Below are 15,248 nucleotides of genomic sequence, written 5' to 3'. Positions count from 1 at the left end.
ACTCTCACTGCCCCCCTTTCTTCTGGCCACGTGTCTCTCTCTTTCAGGGCAAAAGTTAATTTTAACCCACCACTATCAAGTTCTTGAGGCTGATTTTCTTTCACTATGATTTTTCTGGAGATGTGTACTTCCCCATTTCTGGCACACAACGAACCTGGGGTGCCCTGAAGGCTGGGATGGGGGCAGAGTCTGAGCAGGTTTAGGCCTCTGGGCCGCTGCTCCTCCTGCAACCTTGCCTCTTGCCGGGCCGTGACTCCCCACCACCATGATGATGCCATAATTGAGGGGGCACCAGGGCAGGTCCTTTGCTGTCACAGGTACCATTGCACCACCTGAGAACACTTCCCTCTCTTTTGTTACTCAGGATCTGGAGCAACTGATGTTTGGTCCTACTCACACCGTTGCTGAGGTGATAACCAGAGTGAAAAGGTACTGAGCATCTATTTTGTTTGACCCGGCATTATATCAAACATGTTATCTCCATTATTTCATTTGACGGGCATAACAATTTCATAAGGCATGTGATATTATTTCCTCATCTTTCAAATGAAAAAACAGGCTTAGAAAGGTTAGGTAATTTGCCAAAGTCACCAGCCAGTACGTGGTAGAGCTGGAAAGTCCAGCCCAGGAAATGAGACTCCAAAGCCCTACATTTTTATTTTATTTTATTTTATTTTATTTTATTTTATTTTAATTTTTTGGCCATGCCATGCAGCATGTGGGATCTTAGTTACCCGACCAGAGATGCATTGGAAGTATGGAGTCTTAACCACTGGACCACAAGGGAAATCCCTAAATCCCTACATTCTTATTACCATTTCCATGTCCTTTCATAAAACTGAAGGGGATGAAGAAGAAGGGGAGATCTATAAGAGGGTTTCCTTTTAGGACTAACCATTAGTGAGCTCTCTCCAGAGATGGGGAACCAACATCCATGTGGAACCTGAGGCAGCCATCTGGTCTCCCCAATTCCCAGCTGGTGGGGAATGTGTTCATCCCAACTGGAATCTGGTATCTGACACTTACAATACGAGGGTACCTGCTCGTGCCCTCAGAATTACCCCAGCCTTTGGAAAAAAAACCCTTGAGCTACAGACCCAGGAGCAAGCCCTCACCATCCATCAGTCTCCTGCCTCCTGGCTGGCCTCTGTTTGTCACTACCTGAGCCACTCTGCCTGCAGGGAAACCACCAGTTTACCTGAGATTAACACCACCTGGCAGAACTCTGCCCTCCCACCTATGGGCCTATAGGAAGATGGATTTAACTGTGCCAAATCTTTTTATCTAAAACTGGAATGAGGAATTCCCTGGCGGTCCAGTGGTTCGGACTCCACGCTTCCACTGCAGGGGGCACAGGTTTGATCCCCGGTCAAGGAACTAAGATTCCACATGACTTGCAGCTCGGCCAAAAAAAGAAAGAAAGAAAGAAAAGGAAAGGAAAGGAAAGAAAAAAAGAAAAGAAAGAAAAACTGCCAACACAAAAACTACCCCCCGTGCACGTACCCACAAGTGTACATACGCACAGACACGCACATACACAAGTTTATATTTTTCTAGTTACAAGAGTAAGGTACGTTCATTGCTGTTTGAGATGCCTTGTGAAGATAAAACTGACAGGCCTGGCTAACAGACTGGATGTGGAGAGTGAGGAGAAGGGAGGAATCAGAAATGATGCTTAGATTTCTGGCCTTAGCATACGGACAGAGAGAAAATTATTGGAAGGAAGTTTCCAATAGGCAGCTCACAATTCCACTACTTGAAAAGGAGGTAGACTATCCAAGAAAAAACAAAGAGGAAAGTTGGGAAATGTGTCCCACTTCCCGTTATATGGAAGAGAGAGGCCAGGGGACACGGGCGGGGTTGGGCCACCTGTGGGCCCTCCGTGCCTGTGTCGTCTCTGCAGCTGTGGATCACCAGTGGTCAGGAGCAGATTGCATGATAACGGCAGGCTCTGGGGAGACAGCAGGGGAGGCAGGAGCCCAGGAAGGAGGCTGCACACCACACACCATGGGCCTTGAGCAACAGTTGAGAAAATACACGGGAACACTGGCCCCTGGTGTAGTCGTTTCACCAAACACAGAGAAGAAACCACAAAGCACACTTCCCCGGTTAGAGCTGCTTTGGTCCAGCGCTTTGCAGGTTGCTGTGCACGTCAAGTAACAGGTGGTCAACTCTTACTAAAGAAATACCCCCAATATAGGAATAATGTTAATGACAAAAATGCCAGACACAGAGGAGGTGGTCGGGCAGCTATTTGGGGGCAGTGGGAACCTTCGAGAAGGGCCTTGCAAATCAGACCACGAAGTGCCCCCTTCTGAACACGGGAAATTTTTGGACACCAGTGTAGCCGATGGGCGTGCATGACACTCAGATGTAAGAAATGTCACACTTCTTTGTTTCTATAAATAAGTTCAGTTTGCTCAGAGGCCCACCACTTGGTGAGCAGACTCTTCCACCTCAGTCCCAGTTCAGGTGCTGTCTCTCATCTCAACGTCTCCCTACCTCCCACTCACACATAGGCACGGAGGAGGCTGTAGATACCCAGGGACTGCAGGGTGCAAGAATGCCAGGGCAGGGACAAGTCAGTCCGGGAGACAAACGTTCGTGAAATCTCATTGCGATGGGAGCAACAAGCTGTGGAAACCACTCAACATCTAGAGCAATCGGGTGTGAACCAGATAGGTTTCTGCAAAGGGCCCAGCGAATGAAGTGGTGAGAAGAGAAGCAGCACTGGTCCAGGCCTCCTCAGGCTGCAGAATGGCTTCCCCCAAAGAGAGAGAGTTGACGGGGGCCCACTAAGCGGCAGGCACTCACCGTGGCTCACACACAGGGGGAGCAGGAAGCAGAGGAGGGAGCCCCAATGGCCCTGCGTGCGCTCCCCCTACCCAGGGCTCCGGAGGCAGGCCTCTTATAAATGCTGCTTCCTGAACATTCCTTCTGAACCCGATTGCCCTGTTCTCACTTTCAGCCCCTGGCGTCATACCTCATTTCAATGCTCCACTTGACCCCATAGATTTTTTTTTTTTTTTTTTAAGATTTATTATTTATTTATTTTTGGCTGCATTGGGTCTTTGTTGCTGCATGCAGTCTTTCTCTAGTTGCCGGGAGCGGGCACTACTCTTCATTGTGATGGGCGGGCTTCTCATTGTGGTGGCTTCTCTTGCTGCGGAGCTTGGGCTCTAGAGCGCAGGCTCAGTAGCTGTGTACAGGCTTACTTGCTTGGAGGCATGTGGGATCTTCCTGGCCCAGGGACTGAAGCCATGTTCCCTGCATTGGCAGGTGGATTCTTAACCGCTGCGCCACCAGGGAAGTCCCCCCATAGATGTTTAGGCTCTTCTTGGCTCTCCACACCCCATGCCCTCGTGGGGGATTCAAGCATTTGTTCTCTTTCCTCACACAACCCACAGGGCCTTCCTGCTGACTCCCTTTCCCTGCTGGCTCCAGAAATCAGCCTGGGATAAAGGCATCCTACTCTCCAAAGCCAAGGTTTATCCTTGTTGGGCCCCAGGGTCCCTATTTTTCCCAAGCTCCAGCTCATGCTTGCCGTGACAGGTCTGAATTGCGGGGTCTTTCTGTGGCCTGGCCTCACCCTGCCCTTTTCCTGGGCTTTGGCTGGTTGCTTCTCCAACAATGACAAATCCTTCTTACTTAAGTGAGGGGTGGATCAGGCCCTGCTTCAGTGCTGGGCTCCTCAGTCCGAGGGTCCTGCGCTCACTGTTAAGGGAGAATGAAGATGCCCTTAAGGCTAACAGCGCCCTCTAGTGGCAGTGATGCAACTGCAGCCGAGGACGCGGATAGTAACAGCAAAAACCAATTTTTTTTTGGTGTTTGTAGGCACTATTTTGTGTATTTTACATATATTAGTAATTTAATGTTCACATCAATCCATTGAGAGTGGCAATATTATTATCACTATTTTACGTATAAAGAAATAGGTACACAGAGAGATTAAGTAACTTGCCCAAGGTCACAAAGCTAGTTAGGAACAGAGCCAGGCTCTGAGCCCAGGAAGTCTGGTTCCAAGGTTGGTAATTTAACCTCTATACTACACAGTCTCTCATAATAAAAGACAGCACCCACCCACTCCACTAAAACCCTCAAATACAGAAATTCCCTTCCCCCTCCCGCAGAAAATCCTTTTTTAAGCTCCATTTCTTTGGACTGGCTGGTATCCCTCTAAAGAGAGAAGCAAGCTAACAGCTCAGCTGCCAGCCCAGACATAAGCTAGCACCCAGAAGCACCAAGGGACTGCCACCAGAGCCCAGCAGCCTGAAGAGATGTCCAGTTTCCAGCCAAGGGTCCCAGTGTTCACAGGAGGGGCAATTTTAGGTCAGCATATTCCTCTCCCAAGACTCGTCCTGCAGCCTCAGCCCTAAGTGGGAGGAATATGGAGGGTCTTATGAGATGTTCCCCCTGACCCACATGTGGGGAAGCATGTGATCCCTGTCATTTGAGGATGGAGCCCATGACAGCCTCGTGGGCGTTGTCTTCACTCTTGCAATTTTTCTGCCTATGTTGCCTGGAGCCCTGCGAAGCTTCATTCTGCCTAATCTCCCCATGACAGCAGTTCTGAGAAAACACTGCCAATGTTTATGAATCTCAAACCCAAGGAGGTATGAAGTCATAGTCAAAGAAGCAGAATCCACACACTAAAAGAGTTTTTTTAAAAAAGCCCAGTCTTTAACTTGCATCTCTATTGTATCAGGAGGGGTTTAATTTATAATTCCCGTCAAGATTGTGTGGGACTGAGCCTTTAAAAGTAAGACTGCCAAGAAAACAAACTTATGGTTACCAAAGGGGATGGTGAGGGTGAGGAGGGTTGCGGGGGGAGGGAGAGATAAATTAGGAGTTTGGGATTACCATATACACACCACTATATACAAGGTAGGTAAACAATAAGCACCTACTGTATAGCACAGGGAACTATACTCAATATCTTGTAATAACCTAGAATGAAAAAGAATCTGAAAAAGGATATATCTGACATGCATATATATACACACACATATACACATGCAAAACTGAGGCTTCTCTCCAGCAGCGAGGAATCCCTTATCTAAGGAAACTCCAGTCCCTTCACAATGGAAGGCACAGCACTTGAAAAAGGCCTTCCTCAGAATAACGTGTCCCTGTCCCTTTACAAACTTTATTGAAGACTTTTCACCTTCTGGAGTGGAGGCCAGAAACCCTCAGAACATTCAGGCCATTCTGACCCCAAAATGATTTCTGCCGAATTTTAGGATACTTGAAAGACGTCTTTTTCTTTCTTTCTTTTTCTTTCTTTCTTTCTTTCTTTTTCTATCTTTCTTTCTTTCTTTCTTTCTTTCTTTCTTTCTTTCTTTCTTTCTTTCCTTCTTTCTTTCTTTCTTTCTTTCTTTTCTTTCTTTCTTTTTAAGCTCCTTATTGGAATATAATTGCTTTACACTGTTGTGCCAGTTTTTGCTGTACAACAAAATGAATCACCTGTATTTATACATATGTCTCCATATCCCCTCCCTCCAGCGACTCCTTCCCACCCTCCCTATCCCAGTCCTCTAAGTCATCACCCACCATCGAGTTGATCTCCCTGTGTTATGCAGCAGCTTCCCACTAGCTATCTATTTTACATTTGGTAGTGTATATATGTCAGTGCTGCTCTCTCACTTCGTCCCACCTCCTTTGCCATGCCCCCCACCCCTGCCCCTTGTCCTCAAGTCCATTCTCTATATCTGCATCTTTATTCTTGCCCTGTCACTGGGTTCATCAGTACCATTTTTTTAGATTCCATATATGTGAGTTAGCATATGGTATTTGTTTTTCTCTTTCTGGCTTATTTTGCTCTGTATGACAGACTCTAGGTCTATCCACCTCACTACACATAACTCAATTTCATTCCTTTTTATGGCTGAGTAATATTCCATTGTATATATATGCCACATCTTTTTTTTTGGGGGGGGGGGTACACCAGGTTCAATCAACTGTTTTTATACACATATCCCCATATTCCCTCCCTTCCTTGACACCCCCCCCTCGAGTTCCCCCCACCCTCCCTGCCCCAGTCCTCTAAGGCATCTTTCATCCTCGAGTTGGACTCCCTTTGTTATACAACAACTTCCCACTGACTATTTTACAGTTGGTAGTATATATATGTCTGTGCTACTCTCTCGCTTCTTCTCAGTTTCCCCTTCACCCCCCGCCCCCTCCCATACCTCGAGTTCTCCAGTCCATTCTCTGTATCTGCTTCCTTGTTCTTGTCACTGAGTTCATCAGTACCATTTTTAGATTCCATATATGTGAGTTAGCATACAATATTTGTCCTTCTCTTTCTGACTTACTTCACTATGTATGACAGATTGTAGTTCTATCCACCTCATTACATATAGCTCCATCTCATCCCTTTTTATAGCTGAGTAATATTCCATTGTATATATATGCCACATCTTCTGTATCCATTCATTTGTTGATGGGCATTTAGGTTGCTTCCATGTCCTGGCTATTGTAAATAGTGCTGCAATGAACATTGTGGTACATGTTTCTTTTTGGATTATGGTATTCTCAGGGTATATGCCCAGTAGTGGGATTGCTGGGTCATATGGTAGTTCTATTTTTAGCTTTTTAAGGAACCTCCATACTGTTTTCCATAGTGGCTGCACCAATTTACATTCCCACCAACAGTGCAGGAGGGTTCCCTTTTCTCCACACCCTCTCCAGCATTCATTGTTTCTAGATTTTTTTGATGATGGCCATTTTGACTGGTGTGAGGTGATACCTCATTGTGGCTTTGACTTGCATTTCTCTAATGATGAGTGATATTGGGCATCTTTTCATGTGTGTGTTGGCCATCTGTATGTCTTCTTTGGAGAAATGTCTATTTAGGTCTTCTGCCCATTTGTGGATTGGGTTATTTGCTTTTATGGTATTAAGCTGCATGAGCTGCTTGTATATTTTGGAGATTAATCTTTTGTCAGTTGCTTCATTGGCAAATATTTTCTCCCATTCTGAGGGCTGTCTTCTTGTCTTGTTTATGGATTCTTTTGCTGTGCAAAAGCTTTTAAGTTTCATTAGGTCCCATTTGTTTATTTTTTATTTTATTTCCTTTATTCTAGCAGGTGGGTCAGAAAGGATCTGGCTTTGATGTCTGTCATAGAGTGTTCTGCCTATGGTTTCCTCTAAGAGTTTATAGCGTCTGGCCTTACATTTAGGTCTTGAATCCATTTTGAGTTTATTTTTTGTGTATGGTGTTAGGAAGTGTTCTAATTTCATTTACATGTAGCTGTCAAGTTTTCCCAGCGCCACTTATTGAAGAGGCTGGAAAGATGTCATTTCTAATTAGGCCCCTCAGGCCTCAAGCACAAGAGAGGTAAACTCCAGCCACCATCACCCACATCCTACCCCCTTCTCAACCCCATCTTTTTCCCTATACTGTGCCCCCATTGTCCCTACCTCCACCCAGGTTGGACCTCTGTCTTCCTAAGGCTTTTTAAGAATCCCTGAGGATCTCATGCTCAGCAAGAAGGTTGCCATCCCAGCCTGAGGTTGGCTAGGCTCTCCAGTTCAGGGAGGGGATGATACAAGGCCAGGAAGGAAGAGCCATCTGGCTCAAGCCTGCTTCCTCATTGCCACCAAATGTCCCCATGTTGACAGTTGCCATTTGTCAGCTGCCAGTACCAAATGACTGTGAGGACAAGAAGCCCCTGGTTCTCACCAAAACCACTGCACCTCATTTCCGGGTCACAGCTGAGTCCCATTAAACCTGATGGCAAACCCACCATATCCCTATTTTCATCTCTCCCTTTCCATTACTGTTGGACAACATGACCTGTAAGATTTTTGCTGTGAGGAACGTATGATTATTTTCTTTCTGGCCAAATAAGAGGTGTTATTCATATTCCACGGGCAAGGGATTCCAATGAACCAAGGCAAATGGAATGCACATTTATCTCTCTTCATGAAAAATCCACTAAAATGACAGTAAAAGGAACACTCTTCAAAAGGCATAAAGCAAGACAAAGAGAACCGTAGAGGAAATAACAGTAGACACAGAGTCAGTGCTATTTTTTAAAATGGAAAGCAGACAGAGAAGATAGGAAGTTAGGGAGGCTGCGGGGGAAGCCAAGAAGGGTTTAGAGCTGGAGACACTAGGACCTCTCTCAGCAATGCAAGAAGCCTGAGGACAGTTGAACAACAACAGATAAAACTGCTATAAGTATCACACTTTTAAAGAAAACAGGGAATTCCCTGGCAGTGCAATGGTTAGACTGGACACTTTCACTGCTGTAGTCCTGGGTTCAATTCCTAGTTGGGGGAATAAAGTTTGTCTCCCTCATCTTAAGAAAAAAAAAAAAAAGCATCAGTCAATCAACCTCTGTCGTTTTCAAGATATATCCCCATTTTTCTTTTCTTCTGTACTCAGACTGATCTTAAATAGCGTCTGCATTCCCCGTCTTCATGTCCTCACCTCCCTCCTGTCCCCGAAGGAACTGCAGTCTATTCTTCTCTCCCATCACTTCCCTAAGCTCCTCTTGCTAATCCATTGGGCACGTTGGGTCCATATGAGACTTAAGCTCTCTTCAGCTTGTGACGTTATTCACCTTTCTTGCTTGCTTGAAACCCTTTTCTGCCCTTGGTTTCTGAATCTCCACTCATCTGGGGTCTGGCTTCTCCTTGGTAACCTTCTTACCAAACTCTTCTTTTTCTTCTCCCTGAAATGTTGGTTTCCTGGAGATTCTGTGCTCTTCTAGTCTCACTCTGCCCACTGTACCAACTACTTATGTACCGATGAGAACTCTACAAGGGTTTCTCATTGATGAATTGAACTCAGCTGAGTGCATCGTCTTCCCAACAATCCTCCACCTCCGAAAAAGGCATCACCACAAAACCCATAAACCTGGCGTCCCTATTTTGCTTCCCCACCTCGCTCACTGTTCTGGTTATCTATTGTTGCATAACAAATGACTCTCAGAGCAGAGGGGCTAAAAACAGCAATTTATTTGACTCATGATTGTGTGGGTCAGGAATTCCTAAAGGGCTTGGCTATGGGCTGCGTGGTATCACCTGGGATATCGGGGGTGCGGGGTCTACTTTCAAGATGTCTTCTTCACTCACAGTGTGGGACACCCCAGTACTCACTCTCTTTCTCTTCCCACGCCGGATCATCCTCCAGGGCCTTGGGCTTCTCACAGCTTGTTCTCTGGGTAGTCACACTTCTTTCCTGGAGGTTCTAAGAGACTGGAAGTGGAAGATACCAGTCCGGTTGAGCACTACACCTGGAAATGACACAGTGTTACTTCTTCCAGGTTCTATTGGTTAGAGAGTAGTCTCAGGGATCAGGGAGAAAGCCACCATCTCTTGATCTGGTTGGGAAATATTGTTGTAGCCAACTTTGCAGATACACTCTGCCGTGTTCATCCGCAATATATCAGCAAGTCTTATCCATTCTACCTTCCAAATACCTCTCCAATGTTATTTACCTCTCTCCTTCTCCAGTGCCATCCACCTTCTGCAGACCACTGTTTTTTCTCTCCTGGAAGCTTCTCTTAGCTTCTTAACTGGCTTCTGTGATACTTCTTGAGCTCCTTCACTCTTGGTGTGACTAATAGAGTGATCTTTTTATATGGCAAATCTACTTATGTTTCTCCTTATACTTAAAACTTTTACATATCTCCCATTGCATTTAAGAAAGGCTAACATAGTTTATAAGTTCTTTCATGACCCTACCCTTACCTATATTTCTACCCTCAACTCAGAGGGTATAATGCATTAATCTATAGCTCTACATATTTGCAAGCATTTCAAAATAGGTTTTTAACCTCACATAAAATTACTTTTATATTTGTGTTAATGTTTCATCTGTGTCTTTGGGTTAATTTAATATTTATTATGAATTTCTGGTGCATATAAAGTAATTATCACCGAAAAGGTACTTAGAGGCGAAGGTAATATTTCCAAAAGTACATGACTGTGATAGCATTCTATCCTCATCCTTTCAATCTTTTTTGGATGTAACTTAAATGATTGTGTTATTCATAGAAATTTTAAAATTTCTATACCTCCAACACTTTTTGACTACATTCATGGCTTATGATGTTATAAAAATAGCTATTTTTGAATGGCCGGTTTTATACAAATAAAATTTATTTTTCAGACATTAAATATAAATAAATAACAGATCTTTAAAATTAATATGAAAGTCTGTCTTTTAATAGGACAATTTTACTCCTTCACATTTATTTTTATGACTGATAAATTTGGTTTCTCATCTCAAATTCTGTGTTTTGCATTTTTTCTTATGTTCCTTTTTTTTCTTTGTTTTCTATCTTTGGATATTTAGCTTAAAGTTTTATAACAGAACTTTGATAGTGTTTTAGAAAATAAATCAATGTTTCTAATTCTATTAGTATTTACATTTATTTCATTGCATCATGAAAAAGTTTTTAAAATTTTGACTAGCCCACTTTTTTTTTTTCTCACTTTCTAATTTTGGTTACTGAGAACTTAGCATGTCTAAGACACAGATGACACAATGGTAAAGAAATAAATATCTCTTTTCTCACAGACCCTACAGTTTAGCATAGAGGATTATAATATAAAAAGTGTAAAATAGGCAAGTATAGGTTCTTTACTCAGGTTATTGTCATACATGTTTAACCACACAATCAATTCCAAGAATAATCTTTGGCTTTTGCAGTCACTTTGGAACTATGTGTATACTTTTTGTATATGCTGATTTTCAGTGCTGCCATGATGTTCCCTTTCTTGAGTCCTTCTTTATTTCTCTCCTTGGCTATAATACATCTTCCAAGTAGCTGGATAAAGGCATTCTTTCATGGGCCCTCCAGGAGCCAGCTAGCAAGGCAAAAGGACCTCAGTACCACACCAAATTGACACATTCATGATTTTTCCCCATCAGGGGACCATGATACGTGCAGCAAAGCTGTGGATTAGAAAAGATGAAACTTCCCAGCAAAGTTTTAGAGAGTACTGATCAGTTTTGCAAGGGGCATGTTTCTAAGACCTTAGGAGCCTGAGTTGCTTTTAGGAAACATTCTTCTTTTGCATTGCTTATAGGAACAGTTAACAGCTCAAGGATCACTGTACCCATAAAGAGATCTTAGAGCTAACCATGCAAAACTTGAGGCATGCTTGGTAGTAGAAGCATGGAGAAGGCTGTCTCAGGAAACCAGAGAGGAACTGAAATGATGGCCTCTGATCTCACAGAAGCTAGACTGAGATGGCATCTGTTTCCTTTCTCATACCAGACGTCTGGAGACTGACACAGAGCTGTGGACTAGGGGATGAACTAGATACTTGCATAATGACTACTTTGTGAACAGCTATTTATTCTGGGCAAATGTAAGCAGGAAGCTAACTCCCAAACTGTAGAACCCAGAGACTGGGGAAAGAAAAATCAATCCGAGAGTCAAGAAGCGTGTCAAGAGATTCATGTCAGGAAACCAGCCCAAGTTCCACGCCAACATTGGACGCCCTTGCCTGTATGTCAAAGACAGCTGTTTACTTTCTGGTTATGCAATCCATACTGGTGGCTTGTCTGACTCAGAACACTTGGCCTGCGTGCCCATGTGAAGGTGATGGAAGAAAGAAAAAGCTAGCTGTGAGACAGTGGGAAAACCAACCAATATTCAGGCCTACTCTCTTGACCCTTGAAAGGTCTAGAGAAGTCATCAACCTACTACCAAACTCCTAACTTCTCAAAAAGGAGTCAGTCCTGGAAAAAAAAGAGTGGGAGATCTGGGACAGAGGCTCATATTCCACACTCTTGGGGAAATGCGGGGAACTACCCGGAAAAGAGGTAAATTTTCTGAAAGGAGACATGTGGACTAATGGTTTTGTGATATAACTAAGGATTTTTTCTGCCAGTATGTCACTTCTCTCCCCTTCTGTTCTGTTTTTCCCCATCAGACATAAACTATGTGTTCACAAGTAATTTTCAGTCAAAAATATTTCCTTTAGATTTATATCGTTCTATCTACGTTATCTATGCAGTTTTATATATATTTATAGCTTTACGTATATGGTTATAAAGTTATAAATTTCATTAACTGCATTCTACTAATTACTCATACATTTGTCCCATTTCTTAGGAATTAAAAAAGTCAAAATTTTTGTATGGTATATAATAAAGAAGGAATTTTAATTTCAAAATATTTTATTTTAGTTCAATAACTGTATACTGTAAGTTCACTTTAAGGTACTCTGATAGGGGCTTCCCTGGTGGCACAGTGGTTAAGAATCCACCTGCCAATGCAGGGCACACGGGTTCGAGCCCTGGTCCAGGAAGAGGAGCAACTAAGCCTGTGTGCCGCAACTACTGAAGCCCATGCTCCGCAACATGAGAAACCACCACAATGAGAGCCCATGCACGGCAACGAAGAGTAGCCCCCACTCTCCACAACTGGAGAAAGCCTGCGTGCAACAACAAAGACCCAATGCAGCCAAAAATAAAAAAATAAACAAATTTATAAAAAAAAGATACTCTGATAATTTTCATAATATATAAAGACAAAACTCTACTTTTTCTTATACAACAAATGGGACAATCTAATTTTCTTTAAATTAATTATGTGAAAAAAATCCTAATTTTAGAGAAAAAATTTAGATGACATGTTGAGTTTGGTTCAGGGATCAAGCATACACTACCACGAAGAACCACGTCAAGAGGATGTAGACCATCAAAAGCTGACAAAACGCATTTTCATAACTGTTTGAAATTTTTAAAAATTTTGAACATTAAAAATCAATTGGTTTACCATTTTAATGTGTGTGTTTTACTTCTGGATAACAAGATTAGAAAGAAAGTTCCACGCAGCTAAGTGGAGACGTTCTCTGAATATTAGACAGTCTGGGTGTAGATATTCTTTCTTACCAATAAATAAAAAAGGTAAATGACTTATGAATGTCACCGTTTTTATACATCTTAATTTTTCAAGTACTAGGAACTCTTTGTTATGCTATATGAGAATTTGGATTGGGTGAATGCAACATGGTAGGATGAAGATTGGTTTGAGGCAAATTTGCAGGATTATTATTTTATATCCTTCATTAGTTTGTGGCATATATTTCAATATTAGGTTTTCTTATGCTTTGCCTTTAATCAGCAATCAATTGTGAGGATAAATCAAATAATACAGGTGATAAACAATAAAAACAGCTGTTTAATCAAGTAATAAACCCTCTAGACAATTCACTCACCAGAGCATTCATCTGATTTCCACTAAGTATCATGCATGCTCACTCCATGTGCTCCTAAAAGCTCTCAAATGTTCCATATTGCAGGAAAGAATATCGATTAGAGAAACAGAAATCAAACCAGATACCATTAGCCACAGGAAGAATACTGATTAAAGAAATAGAAAGCGAACCAGATGCCATTGGCCACCTTTACTGAGATGAATCCCTGAATTAGATTACTTGGGAGACGCTAAAGTATTGATGTCCAAGACAGCAGGGCATCAGAACGCAATTAAAAATTGCCCAGCTTAGAACTTTAAAACTGATCTTTTTTTCCTCACACGTATATAAATGTTTCTGCAAACCATATGTATAATGATTAGGGGGAAAGTCCCCATAAAATTCCTGGGGAGATACACACTTCCACAATGCATATATAAATTTACCCAAACACATGGGAGTTGATTTGCATTTAAAATACAGTTATTAAAAGGGCAAACCTCCTTTCACTGAGAAAGTAACCTTCTGAATAATTATTTTTATCCCATGTGTTGTTATTTGCACTGGGCTTTTGTGCATATTCTCAAACTGTTTTTTCTGCCCAAGCCTACGGAATATGTAAGAAAGGGAAACAGTCACAGAAGAAAGGCCAGCCCTGGACCGTCTCCCAGCAACACACCCTTGACAGCGGATAGGCAATTGCCAAGAGTTGAGAAGGGGATGTGAGTTATGTCACTGGGAGAAGGGACGTTGACACTGAGTTTTTGCCTCAGAGATATTTGTTCTTTCAACCTGTAAGGAAACCCACCCAACTTGTCGGTGCTCTAGGGCCCAAAACAGAAGACTTAAGAAATAAGTTTTGGCATAACATTTTTGGTTAGTTTTTCTGTTTTCCTGTAACAAACCACAGTTTTAATACCTTCCTCCCTCTGTTGTGTTACATTTGTTCTTCCAACACCTGTCATAACTTACTTTAGCAGGAACGACATTGAGTGAAGCAACTTCCCAAGGTGCCTGACAAAACCAGGCCCCAAACCAAATCCGGCTGCTAACTCAGAATTCTTTCTGCAACACTGTGTTGCCTCAGTTCTGAGCTGTGCATGGCAGGACTGCCTGCAGGACAGCCATGGAGCACGGGTAAGCCGTGGTTCTCAGAACTACACGTGTTCTGTCTTCAGACTAGTTCCTATAATCAAGTAAGTCACCTTTGCAAACTTAGTTGGAAAGCACTATTCATTCTTTCTAGGAGAAAAAAGAAAGAAAGAGAGAGAGAGAGAAAGAAAGAAAAAAAGAGAAGAGAAAAGAAAAGTGAAAGAAGAGAAGAGAAGAGAAGAGAAGAGAAGAGAAGAGAAGAGAAGAGAAGAGAAAGAAGAGAAGAGAAGAGAAAGGCACCCTGGAAAGTGTTTGATGTTATTTCACATTGCCTATTTTAAAGTCCTAAATTAGCCAGTGGCCCATTTCTTTCCCCACTTCAGTCCAGAATGTGGGGAGAGCCAGAGAGGCTTTTCTGAAGAAGCATTTCCTGAAGAAATGAGATTGCAGTGTTCCTGAGTCTCCAGAAAGCCCAGAACAAAGTCTTCGATGACTTCGGATAAAAATCTCCTCCTGTCCCCCCCCCCCCACATTGTTCACACTCTCCCCACCCCGTATGGACACAACTCAGAGCAACGTGTTTACTGCAGAGTCAGGCACATCTCTTCTCTTTCAATTTCACAATGATAACAAGAATAGTCATCATTAAAACACTATCCAGGGAATTCCCTGGTGGTCCAGTGGTTAGGACTCTGTGCTCTCACTGCTGAGGGCCCAGGTTCGATCCCTGGCCGGGGAACTAAAATCCCACAAACCTTGCAGGGTGGCCAAAAAAAAACCACCCAAAACAAAAAACAAATAAACAAACAAATGCTCTCCAAAGAAACTGGAACCCTCATAGTCTGCTGATGGGAATGCAAAGTGGTACAGGGTATTTTTTAAAAAGCCAAATATATTAGGCTAAGTGACAGAAACCAGACACCTAAGGCCACATGTTGTATGATTCCATATCTATTGAAATTTCTAGAATAGGCAAATTCACATAAATA

At 42.7% G+C, this 15,248-nt stretch overlaps 1 non-coding gene across 1 annotated transcript; it reads left to right on the top strand.

Annotated features, from left to right (window-relative positions):
• Positions 1-14,925: 14,925 nt before the first annotated feature.
• Positions 14,926-14,998, top strand: TRNAE-CUC (transfer RNA glutamic acid (anticodon CUC)). The gene has a single exon. It is a non-coding gene; the product is annotated as a tRNA-Glu (tRNA).
• Positions 14,999-15,248: the final 250 nt, after the last annotated feature.

The sequence above is a fragment of the Hippopotamus amphibius genome, chromosome 2 (genome assembly GCF_030028045.1).
Source record: "Hippopotamus amphibius kiboko isolate mHipAmp2 chromosome 2, mHipAmp2.hap2, whole genome shotgun sequence".
Taxonomy (NCBI): domain Eukaryota; kingdom Metazoa; phylum Chordata; class Mammalia; order Artiodactyla; family Hippopotamidae; genus Hippopotamus; species Hippopotamus amphibius.
The sequence above is the reverse complement of the archived record's forward strand: the minus strand, read 5'-3'. Positions and strand labels throughout refer to the sequence as shown.